Here is a 16090-nt window from a genome sequence, read left to right as displayed (position 1 = left end):
GAACTCAGACTATTATGATTTAGTAAATTTGATAGAAGAATATAAACATGAATTTGAAGAAGGAAAAGGATTAGACAGTAACCAGTGTTGTTTTTGTAAGTGGTTTCCAAGTAAAAACAAAAGGGCAAAATATAGGAAATGTTACAAGGAAGGATGCATAAAATGTATAGAGAAAACCTCAGAAATCTTAGAAACTCCAAAATCAACAAATAATTTAAATAAATTTTACAACAAGGAACCAATAAATAGAACAACAGAAGATAGAATATTAGAATTAGAAGAAAAACTAAAAAGATTAGAGATAAGAGTATACAGTAAAGAGAAAATCAGAGAAGAAGATTTAGTATAGGTAGAATTATTAAATCCATCTGTTGAAAATAATAAAGTAAAATAGAAAAAATCAATGAAGATACCATCTGAAGGAATGGTGTGTAATAAAGAAAAGAAGATTAGTATAATCAAAGTTTTAGCAAGAATAAAAATTCAAGACTATGAGTTCCAGACATTAGCTATAGTTGATATAGGGTGTACAAAAAGCATTTTAAATAGTAGAATTTTACCATCAAAATTAATTAAAAAATTACCAAGACTTGATCCATGGCCGAATTGTAATCTCGATCATACTCGTCACTGTCTCCGTCTGATAGTCCCATTCTGGTTCCTGTTCTGAGTGATCTTTTTTCTTCTCTAGGAATTCTGGATGTTAGTTCTGGTGGTTTTGGATTCATTACTATTTCTTTAGGAAGTTGCTTTGCTAACAATTTTTTTATTGAGTCTACTACTATTTTTTCTATATTTCTTTTCTCATTTTTCTTTTTTCCTAAGGAAAAACCTTTCCTAGTCTTTGAAAAGCTTCTTTCGTCTGTAGTCTGGGTACATGTGGCCTTGAAATTGGCTAGGAGTATTCTTCCTACATTTTTTGGCAAAGTGCCAGCCGTCAACAGATTTAATGAGTCTTTACTAGCTACCGTTTGAGCTGGACTAGCTGTATCATTACCCGATACAGTAGTTCTTTCTACATTCATTGGGGAATGCACACTTATAAATGGATTTGAAGAGTCTTTACCAACTACCGTTTGAGCTGGACTAGCTGTATCTTTACCCGATATAGTAGGTCTCTCAATTTTTGAATAAGATCTAGAATTTTTTGGGATTATTTGAGTCTCATAAATTTCGTTAGTTTGTTGTGATAGTTCAAAATGAAGAATCTTTATACGATCTTGTAAAATACCTATATGTTCTAACATTTGTAATTTTTCATTTATAAGGTTTTCAATCTTATCTTAAAATCTTATTGGCGTGATTTAGTCTTTTGAAAGCTTCAGTCATTAAGGAATAATGATCACAAAATATAATTTTGTCTGTGTTTTTTTAATATTATATTGGGGAACTTCTTTCATATTTGGTCTTAGGGCTGGATTAATATAATAATTTGACCCTAAATTTATACGAGCATAATCTAGTGCCTCTGTTAAATCATCAAAGCCTTTATAAATAGGGGTTGTATAGTCTTATACATAATTCATTACCTCTATCCATGTTTTAAATACTCCCTGCGTCTTTCCCCTTAGAACAACATAAAATTTAAATCTGTTAGTGCTGTTTTCTTAGTAAAATAATAACTTAGAGCATTTAGAACTGAAATAAAGTATCTAGTGTCTCTAGGTGTCTTGTTGTAGGAGATCCATAAATTGTTGATCAGGCAGATCTATTGTTTGTCCACCCTTACATCTGGCCTTAATTTAAAAGTGAGATTGGATGATTCATAACTGTAACACCCCAAAATCTCATTCCGAGACGTCACACGGTGCTTAAGGCTACAGGTAGCCTAAGCTAACCCTTTGAGCCTGTTACTACTTCTAACACTTACTTTTAAGATGGATAAAGCAAAACAATGGCACTGTCATAACATATCTCAACTGAAATAACAAAAGAATACTATCTGAATAGCAACATGCAGAGAAGTCTAAAATATCACTGATAGTCTAGTTTGACAAAGCCTTTGCTACTCAAGAACTAGAAAGCCATTAGGACAGATCCCCAACTGACTCATACTCAACTGAAAAGAAATAACCCAACTACTATAAAGACTGAAATTAGGGAAAAATAGGTCCTCGAACCATGCGGGCTCACCAACTATGGAGGTGTAGATCAAGGTACTCGGAGATCACTGACGCTGTTAAGACTGAGCACCTGAACCTATATTATGAGATAATATAGCACACAGACGTATATGTGGATTAGTACTTTAAGGATGTACTGAGTATATGGGGGTGTATGCGATACTTAAAATAATAATATCATCAATCTTTACAAAAATCATGTATGCTAATGTAACTGAATCACATTGCTCGAATAATCTCAAAATGCATATCTCGTAAATTATGAATAATGGAACACATAGTATAAATCTCATCTGAAGGAACATACTTTACTTTAGAAACTGATTACTTACTCTTACTAATAGGGAAAACTACTTTCTTCTTGGGAAAATTTTACTTTAAGAAACTACTCTGAAAAATCTTGCTATTAGGGAGGTTCTCTTAACCGACATACACCATGTGAGCTACATGGAGTCCAACATCTTGTCATCCTAAGGAAGAAACCTCACGTTGGGGAGAGGCGTCATACTCTTGCCAGGGAGTATAACCTCAACTCAGTGATTACTATCTCGGCCTCGAGCCCATAAATCTCAATCCTACGATGGGACGTAGTTCTAGGGTATGAAACCATAGTAACTTACCCAACTCGGTGCTAAATACGACTCTTTTTAGTTAGCTACGCTCATCTCATGTAAATCCACTTTAAAATAATCTCGTGGTTCATAAAAACCCCAACTATAAAATCTGTAATCTCATTTAGAAAAGTGGATTTCAAAGCTATTATGACCGTCAAGGTCAAAACTTTCCCAATAATCACAAAATACTCAAATCATGGGTGCTTATAGCATAAAAGTTTTTAAAATTACAATCTCAAATAGGGATTAATGACCTATATATCAATCTCACATTAAGACGTATCAAAATTCATACTCGATATCATAAAGATTCATAAATCATATAGAAATCTGGAAATTTTCAGCAATATGCATTATAATCTCAACATACTCATGTACTTCAATTTCTAAAACATTGAAACTATCATAATCTCAAGAAATAATAACATAGGGTATAAACCCATACTTCAATTTCATAAGAAAACATGTAAAACCATATATCTTTGTAATTAAAACAACTTTTGGGCACGAGGACGAAAGGAGTGTCCTTTTCAAACCCCACATACCTTAAATTATGACTTGTAGATGAACAAGCTTGCTTAAGGCTCTTTTTCGTACTCTTGAGTGAGAGTTCTTGAAGCTTTTGACTTGGGAACCTTGAATCTAAACTCAATTTATAGAAACAATGGTGGGATCTTAAGGTTGGTGGAGAAAGATTTGGATTTTATCTTGAGGGTTAATCTCTGGAGAAAACCCTAGTTCTTGATGCTTTGGATAATTCTAAAGTTCTATGTTTCGTTTTGATATATCTAGGCGTTAAAAAGGGTGGAAAAAGACCAAAAAATCTTTTAAAAATGGCTTTAAAATGCTAAACGAGATCTGTGATGACTCGTACGACGGCCCGTCGCTGGCTCGATAGTCCATCGGTCTGACTGTCACACTTAGACCAGAATAGGGGCTCACTGTCTTAGTAGCGACAGCTTGGACGATTGTCCATCGCAAGCTCGACGGTTCTTTAGCCTGACCGTCGCACTTGGCCAGTGGATGGGTTTACTGCCTTGGTTGCGATGGCTCAAGCAACGGTCCTTCGCAAACTCGACGGTTCATCAACCTGTCCATCGTACCTGGGCGGTTCTGATAGCTCTCTGTAAAACGGCTATAACTTCTCACTCCGATACCGGATTTGGACAAATTTGGTATCATTGGAAAGCTAATTTAATTTTCCACATGATAAAAAGTCAAAATTAGGAAAACTCTATCGGATTTAAACACTACTCACTTTGGAAGTGATTCTTAAATCTTTTAGAGACGGAAAACTGCATCACTTGACATGCTCTAAAGGCTTAGACTATGAGGGAACTTTACGGGGTCTTACAATATCTCCTCCTTGGAAATATTTGTCCTCGAATGTCGCTAGTTAGATTAAGATACCAAGGAACTAAGGATGAATAGCTGAAACAAATGGCTAAACCGGCTTTAAATCTTTATAAACCTTTAAATACTCCGGGAAGTGCAAGAGCTTTTACAGGAATAAATACATAGCTGAATTTGATTACAAAGGAACTGAATTAAGGAAGAATAATACCTTCGGCTTGATCTGAACTCGCGGAGAAAAGGTGTGGGTACTTGGCTCGCATTTCTGCTTCCGCTTCCCAAGTAGCGCCCTCAACTGAATGATTTTGCCATAAAACTTTGACCCAGGGAACTTCTTTGTTCCTTAGTCTATGGACCTGGTAATCTAGGATCTCAACTGGAATCTCATCAAACGAAAGACTAGTCTGGATATCTGATCTTTCTGAAGGATCTACTATAGCAGAATCACCAATATGCTTCTTAAGCATGAAGACATGAAAGATAGGATGAACAGCTGACAACTCTGTGGGCAACTCTACCTCATGGGCTACTTTCCCAACACGAATTAAAACTCTATAAGGGCCAACATAACGGGGACTAAGCTTCCCCTTTTTTCCCAAACTTTTTCACCCCTTTCATGGGTGAAATCTTCAAGTACACCAAATCACCCACCTCAAACTCAAGATCTCTTCTTGTCACATCTGCATATGACTTCTAACGACTTTGGGATGTCTTCAACCTTTCTCTAATCAACTTAACTTTCTCCATAGCCTCAAACACTACATCAGGTTCAATCACACCAGCTTCACCCACTTTAAACCAACTTATGGGTAATCTATATCTTCTACCATACAAAGCCTCAAATAGTTCCATCCGAATGCTAGAGTGATAACTATTATTATATGCAAACTTAATCAATGGAAAATGCTCATCCCAACTACCTTTGAAATCAAGTGCTGGGCCTTCAACATATCTTCTAAAGTATGAATGGTCCTCTTAGCCTGACCATCTGTTTGCGGATGAAAAATGAAACTCAAATAAACTTGGGTACCAAGACCCTTCTGGAAAGACATCAAGAAACTCATTAACTATACTGACTGACTGAATAGTCGAAATCTCAGACTTAGAATCCTTAAATCTAACTATATAGTAGATGGAACCTTTGGTATCAACTTTCTAGCTTTGAGATAGGATGTAAAGTGACTCTTGGGAGATACTGAACTTCTGGACCACTCGAAGACTGAATCATCAGGAAACTGAAACTTAATCACATAGGTACGACAGTCTATAAATGCAACAAGAGTGAAGTCAATCCATACCCAAAATTATATCAAAATCCACCATCTCCAACTCTATTAAATCAGCAAATATGACTCTATGAAGGACAGTGATAGGACACTTTTCATATACTTGCTTAGCAATAACTGACTTACCTACTGGAGTAAAAACCAGGAAAGGCTCGAGAATCTTTGTGGGACCCATTTCAAAATTCACAACAACTAATGGGGTCACATAAGAAAAAATTGACCTAAGGTCCGACAACACATAAACATCAAAGTGAAAGACACGGAGCATACCAACAAAAACATCAGGAGAATCCTCCTGTTCCTGATGGGATAGTAAGGCATAGAATCTATTTTGGCGTTGACCGCCAGCCGTACTGGATGAAGCGCCCTGAGGAGGGGCTAGACGGGTTAAAGGAGCTAGTGTACTGGTAGTCTGAGTCTAAGGTCGAATATCTCTGCTCCCCTGCTTAGCATGCGGTCACTCTCTAAGTCTATTGCCTATCTTGCCACAACCAAAACAACCCCTCTGATAGGCTAAAAACTCACCGGGATGGTCTCTACCATACTTAGTACATGGAGGATAACGAGGTTTGTTACTTACACTATTCTGGGACCTGAACATAGAAGGCCTATTCCCCTTCTCCTGCCTATTTTTGAGTATGGGAGCACTAGCTGATGAAGGTGCTAGCATAGATGAACGATCCTGAAACTGGGGTTCCCTCCATGGGATCTAGTCCGGCCATGCTTAAACTACTCCGATCTAGCCCTCTTATTTCCCGTTACTCTATCTCTCTCCCTTATCTTTTCTGCCTTAATCTGTTGAGCATGCATCATCAGCCTGGATAGATTTATATCCCTATTGAGCATAGCAGTACTACACTCTTTCAACACCAAACCAGACACACCGGTCATGAACTTACTCATACTAGATCGGGTGTCAGCTACCAAGTCAGGAGCATACTTGGCTAACTGGTTAAACTTGAGGTAGTACTCCTTAATAGTTATGGATCCTTGTCTCAAGTTCATATTCTCCTCCATCTTTACTTCCCTCATCTCTAACGGGAAGAACTTGTCCAAGAATGCATCCTGGAATACCTGCCAAGTAATAGGGGCAATATCTTTCCCTCTATTCTTCCTCTATACAACAACCTAATCATAAACAATGTCTTTCAGATGATAAGATGCCAGCTCTACACTTTCTTCCTTAGAAATATACATGACTTGGGTGATTTTCCTTACCTCCTCAAGATATAACTGCGGGTCCTCACCAGTCTTAGACCCATAAAACTCTGGCGGATTCATCCGCATGAAATAATGGATCCTAGTAGTAGCTAAGTCAACTCCTTGCTGATGCAAAACTGCAGCCTGGTTATTGGTCTGGACATTTGCAGTGACAGCTTGGGTTAACGCCTGAAAGGCCACCCAAAACTCAGCATGAGACACAGTCTTATTCAAAGGATCAATAGGCTGAGGTTGCTCATTATCATTGGGCATTAGCTCTTCGGGGAGGCATTTTCTGAAATAAGAGAGCGGGAATTAATAGTTGAGGGAGACAACTGTAAGCATGTTAGATTTTGAATGAAAGAGATGACTTTTTCCTAAAACGTCTTGTAGCCTCTTGCTCATAGATGTGGCACATAACACATCGATCATCAAGACTCTACTTAACGCGGCTTGTTAGACTCCCCAGGACTCCTTAAACCTTAGGCTCTGATACCAAGTTTGTAACACCTTAAAATCTCATTTCGAAACGTCACACGGTGCTTAAGGCTATAAGTAGCCCTAAGCCAGCCCTTTGAGCCATTTACTACTTCTAACACTTAATTTTAAGATGGATAAAGCAAAACAATCGCACTGTTATAACATATCTCAGCTGAAATAACAAAATAATACTATCTAAATAGCAACATGCTGAAAAGTCTAAAATACCACTGATAGTCTAGTTTGACAAAGCTTCTACTACTCAAGAACTAGAGAGCCATTGGGACAGATCCCCAACTTACTCATACTCAACTGAAAATAAATAACCCAAATACTATGAAGACTGAAATCAGGGAAAAATAGGTCCTCGAACCATGAGGACTCACCAACTATGAAGGTGTAGATCAAGGTACTCGGAGATCACTTACGCTGCTGAGACTAAGTACTTGAACCTACATTATGAAACAATGTAGCACACAAACGTACATGTGGATCAGTACTTTAAGGATGTACGGAGTATATAGGGGTGTATGAGATACTTAAAATAATAATATCATCAATCTTTACAGAAATCATGCATGCTAATATAACTGACTCGCATAGCTCAAATAATCTAAAAATGAATATCTCATAAATTATGAATAATGGAACACATAGTATAAATCTCATCTCAAGGAACATACTTTACTTTAGAAACTGATTACTTACTCTTACTAATAGGGAAAACTACTTTCTTCTTGGAAAAATTTTACTTTAAGAAATTACTCTGAAAAATCTTGCTATTAGGAAGGTTCTCTTAACCGACATACACCATGCGAGATACATGGAGTCCAACGTCTTGTCCTCATAAGAAAGAAACCTCACATTGGGGAGAGACGTCATACTCTTACCAGGGAGTATAACCTCAACTCAGTGATCACTATCTCAGCCTCGGGCCCATAAATCTCAATCCTACGGTGGCACATAGTTCTGGGGTATGAAACCGTAGTAACTTACCCAACTCGATGCTAAATACTACTCCCTTTAGTTAGCTACGCTCATCTCATGGAAATCCACTTTAAAATAATCTCATGGTTCATAAAAAACCCAACTATAAAATCTGTAATCTCATTTAGAAAAGTGGATTTCAAAGCTATTATGACCGTCAAGGTCAAAACTTTCTCAATAATCTCAAAATACTCAAATCATGGGTGCTTATAGCACAAAAGTTCTTAAAATTACAATCTCAAATAGGGCTTAATCACCCATATATCAATCTCACGTTAAGACGTATCAAAATTCATACTCGCTATCATAAAGATTTATAAATCATATAGAAATCTTGAAATTTTCAGCAATATGCATTATAATTTTAACATACTCGTATACTTCAATTTCTAAAACATTGAAACCATCATAATCTCAAGAAATAATAATATAGGGTATAAACCCATACTTTAATTTCATAAAAAAACATGTAAAACCATATATCTTTGTAATTAAAACAACTTTTGGGCACGAGGATGAAAGGAGTGTCCTTGTTCAAACCCCACATACCTTAGGACTTATAGATGAACAAGCTCGGTTAAGGCTCTTTTTCATACTCTTGAGTGAGGGTTCTTGATGCTTTGGATGATTCTGAAGTTTGATGCTTTATTTTGATATATCTAGGTGTTAAAAAGGGTATAAAAAGACCAAAAAACCCTTTTAAAAATGGCTTTAAAATGCTGAACGGGATCTGCGACGGCTCATGCAACAGTCCGTCGCTGGCTTGATAGTTCATTGGTTCGACCGTCGCACTTGGACCAGAATAGGGGCTCACTGCCTTAGTAGCGATGGCTTGGGAGACGGTCCATCGCAAGCTCGATGTTCCGTCGGCCTGACAGTCGCACTTGGCCAGTGGATGGGTTTACTTTCTTGGTTGCGAAGGCTCAAGCGATGGTCTAGCGCAAGCTCGATGGTCCGTCAACCTATCCGTCGCACCTGGGTGGTTCTGATAGCTCTCAGTAAAACGGCCATAACTTTTCACTCTGATACCAGATTTGGACGAAATTGGCTTCGTTGGAAAGATAATTCAATTTCCCATATGATAAAAAGTCAAAGTTAGGAAAACTCTATATGATTTAAACACTACTCACTTTGGAAGTCATTCTTAAATCTTTTAGAGATGGAAAAAGGCTTCACTTGACATGCTCTAAAGGCTTAGACTACGAGGGAACTTTACGGGGTCTTACAATAACTGACAAAATTATGAGGTCCGAAGATCATTCTTTCTAATTTTGGATGTTCCAACATTGTTAGTGGCTTGTAACGAGTGTTGCTTAGAAATTTGTTTAAGTAGTCTTGAGAGGATGAGGCTTCTGTCTTTCCTTTGTCTTTACCTGTATACAGACTGAAACAAAAATTGTTAGTGGTCTTCTTTTATTAGTCTACTTAGTTAATTTGCTAGGTTATTGTCTTTTCCTTTAATATGTTCTAAAATACTATTGTAAATAGAAGTGACATCTAAGAAATTTAACCACCTCCTTTTACTACTGTTGTTTTCTTTTATTTTCTGATAGAATTTTACTATAGCCTCGCAATTTGTTCTTACTAATATTTTTGATTTATTTAATATATAAAGCTTAAAACTATTTAAATCGTAAATTACTGCTAGTGTTTTTGCATCTATACTACTTAGATTGTCTTTTTCTTTATATTTTTCATTTGTATAAGCACAAATTTTTTCATCCTTTTTGTCACAATATTTATTGGGTTTTGCCTTTAATATTGCTCCCCATCCTTGAAGGCTTCCATTGGTCTCTACTATTAAATTGTCCGTTTCTAATGGTAATGTCAAGTTTGGGATATCTTGTATCATGTGCTTAAAGTATTGGACTAATTTAATATCTTCCGCATTAAAAGTCTTTTGTCCTGTTGATCCTGTATTAGAATATAAAGGTCCCACTACTTTTTATAAATCTTTAATAAAAGCTCTAGCATAATTTAATAGTCCTAAAAATTTCTATAAATCTTTAGTCTTGTCTAATCTATCTGACATTTCTAAGACCTTTTGCTATGTGTGGTTGTAGTTTTAGTCTACCATCTCCAATGACTACTCCTAAAAAGTTAATATTATTTTTACATAATTCTATTTTCTTTCTACTTATTATTATTCCATTATCTACAAATAATTTATGAATTTGTTGTAAATGTCCTAAATGTTCTCTCATATTATTACTAAAGACTAGAATATCATCTACATAAACCAATCTAAAATTTTTATAGTCTCCAAATATACTATTCATTTTTCTTTGAAAAATTGGAGGGACTGTCTTTAATCTGAATTACATAACCAGCCACTCAAAATGTCCTTCTGGACATGTAAAGGTTGTCCATTCTATAATCTCTTCATGCATCTTAATCTGCCAATATCCGAATTTGCAATCAAATTTACTAAATATTTTTCTTCCTTGTATTCTGTTTATTAATTTGGTTTTGTCTGATAATTTATACTCATCCATTACAGTATTATCATTTAGTTCTTTGTAATTTATATCATTCTAGCTTTTCCTCTTACTATTTCACTATGGTTTCTTACTATGAAAGCTGTTGATCTATGTCTTGATTTAGATCTTCTAATTATCCCTAATTCTAGTAGCTCTTTCATTTGTATTTCAAAGTCTTTAAGGTCTTCATTTGTAGCTTCTATAGATGTTGTTTTTATAGCATATTCTGGATTAATTATTTCTAATTTGTAGGTAATTTGATTGGAGTCCCAATGTAGCAAGGGTTTCTCTCCAATTATCTCTAGTTTGTCTAGAATTTGTATTATTTTATCTAGGTCTTTTTGATCTTTGATTACTCCTATTTGTCGCATACCTTTCCTAAAATTGTATAATTCTGTTTCTAGCTCTGTTAATGTATAGTCTTTTTCTATTTCTTCTACTATTAATAGATCTTGTAATTCTCCATACATTGTTACCTTATCATTACAAGAACAATTTTCTCCTTTATCACATGCTAGAGTTCTTTTTGGTTTTATTTGATCATTTGTGCTTTCGATTCTTTCTTCTGTCTTATCTTTAAGAAAACGATATTTAGTTAGTAGGGGTTGTGTCTGTACTGGTGAGTGAGTAATATTACTTGCGAAAATTATCCAATTTTTGGTAACAAAACATCCTCCATTATTTTGCATCATGAAATCTAATCCTAACACAAAGTCTACCTTTATGTTTAGGTCTCTAACTAGTATCTCGGTGAGTGTGTAAGATGGATGATAAAATTTTTCACAAGTGTTGATAAAGCTTACTTTTTCCTTTGGTATATAATCTGTATAGGTATTATGGGTTCCGTCCATTTGCATGGATAGTTGAGGTCTTGTCAATTTTTTAATTAATTTTGATGGTAAAATTCTACTATTTAGAATGCTGTTTGTACACCCTAAGTCTGTTGTGATAGTTCAAAATGAATAATATTTATACGATCTTGTAAAATACCTATATGTTCTAACATTTGTCTTTTTTCATTTACAAGGTTTTCATTGTAAGACTGAAACAGTCTCTATTTGTTTTGCAGGTCTTCTATTATCTCTAGGGTTTTCAATATTTTAGTATTTTCCTGTTGAACTTTCTATCCTAAATTTATTATAAAGTCTGTAATATTATTTAGTTGAGAATTTCTCCATGCAAAATATGTTCTCCGTTACTAAAATTACATCTAATTAATGAATCATCTTTTAGTTGTCTATGTCTCTTTTCTGCTTTTAATTGCAAATCTAGATATTCTATTTTCTTTAAAGAATTTATTGTAATGTTCTTATCCTAGACAAAAGGTCTCCCTATTGCATTCTTCTCTAATTGATTTTATTCTAATATTTCAATAATTTATACAATATCCAATCTATTCTAATTTACTTTTTAATAGAAATAAGTGTTCTATACAGCATATAACCTCTTCGCGGTCTGAAAATATAATAGCTTCTGGCAAATCTATTGATTCTACTACTCTTATTTCTTCTATTAAATCTCGTTCCTTTTTTAGAATTCGGTTAAAATGTTTTAAGTTTTTATATAAGTAATTGTATGGTCTTTGAACCTGTCTAGAAAACGGACACCTTTTTGTTCCTTTTTATGTTTATAACCATAATTATCTGTTCTTAAATTATATTTTATAAAATGTTCTTTCATTTCTACAAGTTTTAAATTTCTTAATTTACAGGCATTTAAAAATGCTATTACTATTTATTTCGTATAGGGCTTCTGCTTTCATTATAGTAGTAATAAAATTATAATATTATTCTGTTTTATGATTAGAAAGTCTGTTTTTCCCTGAGGTTGATGATCTGGTAATCCTTCGGGGTTTGGTTGAATCTGTGTTGCCTTTTGAAATATTGTTAGATAAAGTTTATCTTGTAGTATATCACTAATGAGAGTATTATACTTTTTATTTGGTTAATTTCTTTTCGTACCTCTTGTAGTACTAGCTTTATTTCCGGATTTTCTATGTTATCTTTCTCTTTATTAAGTAAATCTTTGAATTTCTTATCTAATTCTGCTTGTTGATTTTTTAAGAAATCGAAATTTAATTCTATTTTACCTAACAATTTCTTATGTTTGTTTTGCAGGTCTTCTAATATCTCTAGGATTTTCAATATTTTAGTATTTTCCTATTGAATTTTCTCTCCTAGATTTATTATAAAGTTTGTAATAGTATTTAGTTGAGAATCTTCTCCATGCAAAATATGTTCTCCTTTACTGAAATTACATCTAATTAATGAATCATCTTTTATTCGTCGGTGTCTCTTTTCTACTTTTTATTGCAAATCTAGATATTCTATTTTCTTTAAGGAATCTATTGTAATGTTCTTGTCCTAGCCAAAAAGTCTCTCTATTGCATTCTTCTCTAATTGATTTTATTCTAATTCGATGGAACCCATAATACCTATACAGATTATATACCAAAGGAAAAAGTAAGCTTTATCAACACTGGTGAAAAGTTTTATAATCCATCATTCACACTCACTGAGATACTAGTTAGAGACTTAAACATAAAGGCAGATTTTGTGTTAGGATTAGATTTCATGATGAAAAATAATGGAGGATGTTTTGTTACCAAAAATTGGATAATTTTCGCAAGTAATATTACTCACTCACCAGTATAGACACAACCCCTGCTAACTAAATATCGCTTCCTTAAAGATAAGACAAAAGAAAGAATCGAAAGCTCAAACGATCAAATAAAACCGAAAAGAACTCTAGAATGTGATAAAGGAGAAAATTGTACTTGTAATGATAAGGTAACAATGTATGAAGAATTACAAGATCTATTAATAGTAGAAGAAATAGAAAAAGGCTATACATTAATAGAACTAGAAATAGAATTAAACAATATCAGGAAAGGTATGCAACAGATAAGAGTAATCAAAGATCAAAAAGACGTAGATAAAATAATACAAGTCCTAGACAAACTAGAGATAATTGGAGAGAAACCCTTGCTACATTGGGACTCCAATCAAATTACCTGCAAATTAGAAATAATTAATCCAGAATATGCTATAAAAACAACATCTATAGAAGCTACAAATAAGGACCTTAAAGACTTTGAAATACAAATAAAAGAGCTACTAGAATTAGGGATAATTAGAAGATCCAAAATCAAGACATAGATCAACAACTTTCATAGTAAGAAACCATAGTGAAATAGTAAGAGGAAAAGCTAGAATGATAATAAATTACAAAAGACTAAATGATAATATTGTAATGGATGAGTATAAATTATCAGACAAAACCGAATTAATAAACAGAATACAAGGAAGAAAAATATTTAGTAAATTTGATTGCAAATTCGGATATTGGTAGATTAAGATGCATGAAGAGAGTATAGAATGGACAACCTTTACATCTCTAGAAGGACATTTTGAGTGGCTGGTTATGCCGTTCGGATTAAAGACAGCCCCTCCAATTTTTCAAAGAAAAATGAATAGTATATTTGGAGACTATAAAAATTTTAGATTGGTTTATGTAGATGATATTCTAGTCTTTAGTAATAATATGAGAGAACATTTAGGACATTTACAACAAGTCCTTAAATTATTTGTAGATAATGGAATAATAATAAGTAGAAAGAAAATGAAATTATGTAAAAATAATATTAACTTTTTAGGAGTAGCCATTGGAGATGGTAGAATAAAACTACAACCACACATAGCAAAAAAGGTCTTAGAAATGCCAGATAGATTAGACAAGACTAAAGATTTATAGAAATTTTTAGGACTATTAAATTATGCGAGAGCTTTTATTAAAGATTTATAAAAAGTAGCGGGACCTTTTTATTCTAAAACAGGATCAACAGGACAAAAGACTTTTATTGCGGAAGACATAAAATTAGTCCAATACTTTAAGCACATGATATAAGATATCCCAGACTTAACATTACCATTAGAAACGAACTATTTAATAGTAGAAACCAATGGAAGCCTTCAAGGATAGGGAGCAATATTAAAGGCAAAACCCAATAAATATAGTAACAAAAAGGATGAAAAAAATTGTGCTTATGCAAGTGGAAAATATAAAGAAAAAGGCAATAGAATAGACGTAGATACACTAGCAGTAATTTACGATTTAAATAGTTTTAAACTTTACATACTAAATAAGCCTGAAATATTGGTAAGAACAGACTGCAAAGCTATAGTAAAATTCTATCAGAAAATAAAATAAAAGAATATTAGTAAAAGGAGGTGGTGGTGTTAGTTACAATGTATGATAATAGATGGTCAGACTAGTCTGACCAGCTATTATCATATATTGTAACTAATACCTTAGTTCCAAGATAAATTCAGAAGAATATACAGGATTGGAATGAAATTTAAAAAATTTCAGTAAGAAAGAAACATTAAAACCCACATATCATTTAATGTATACTAATAAGAAAGGAGACACCTCAGTGAGATTTACAGATTATACAAATGAAAAAGAGATAGATGAAGAGGCTAAGATAGATGAAGAGGCTAAGACAAGTGAGTATAATGAATACATGAATATAGAAATAATGGAAGAAGATGATTTTGAAGTAAATAAGGTTATAATGAAAGCAGAAGCCCTATACAAAATAAATAGTAATAACATTTTTAAATGCATAGGATGTAAATTAGGAAATTTATATAACATGCATCCGTTTCCTAGACAAGTTCAAAGACCATACAATTATTTATATAAAAACTTAAAACATTTTAACAGAATTCTAAATAATTTACCAATATTATAAGATCGAACAACTGACGGTAATCCGCACGGCTATCCAGATCTATAATATTTAAACATATGTACTAACAAGTAAATATGTTCTACAAAACAATTTAATAATTTCTACAAGATCGAAAAACTGGCGGTAATTTGCACAGTCATCTAGATCTATAATATTAAAAACACATCTGAAAGAAAATATGAACTTCATTAATTCAAACATAATTCACAAACTAGGGAGAAAAATATAAAGATCTATGTAACGACTACTTACATGTCTTAAGGAAGAAAACTTGCCAACAATAGTAGTATAAAATTCTATTTAAAGATAGATGATGTAGTAAGTATAACGGGAAATAAAGGTATTAAATTAATGAAGCCTTTAAAGATAAATTCAGAAGAATATGCAGGATTAGAATGGAATTTGGTTTCCTTTTCAAGAGTCCCCTGAAGGCTGACAGCTACCGAAATGAAGAAATAAAAGACTAATATACACTACACACTTTTTTTTGTGATAAATAAACTAAGAACTTTATGAACAAAAAACTTTAGAAGATAATCTTCTCACTCTTGATTTTTTCTCTTACTTCTCTCTAGCTATATGTTTTTAAGTCTTTCATAAGGTGCTATTTATAGGCATTTGCGGACTTCAAATCTTTACTTCAATGTGTTTGATAAAACTTTGACAAGACTTTAGCAAGTTGAATGGGTCCCATGGTTATATGGCTATGTATTTACTTTATCTCTCATCCGTTAATTTATTTATCTGTTATATCATTGTATACGTCTCTTATTTTGTTTTTTTATAAATATCGTCATTGCTTACGTATCCA

This window comes from Capsicum annuum, chromosome 1, assembly GCF_002878395.1.
Source record: "Capsicum annuum cultivar UCD-10X-F1 chromosome 1, UCD10Xv1.1, whole genome shotgun sequence".
NCBI classification, from domain to species: domain Eukaryota; kingdom Viridiplantae; phylum Streptophyta; class Magnoliopsida; order Solanales; family Solanaceae; genus Capsicum; species Capsicum annuum.
Note: the sequence above shows the minus strand (reverse complement) of the source record.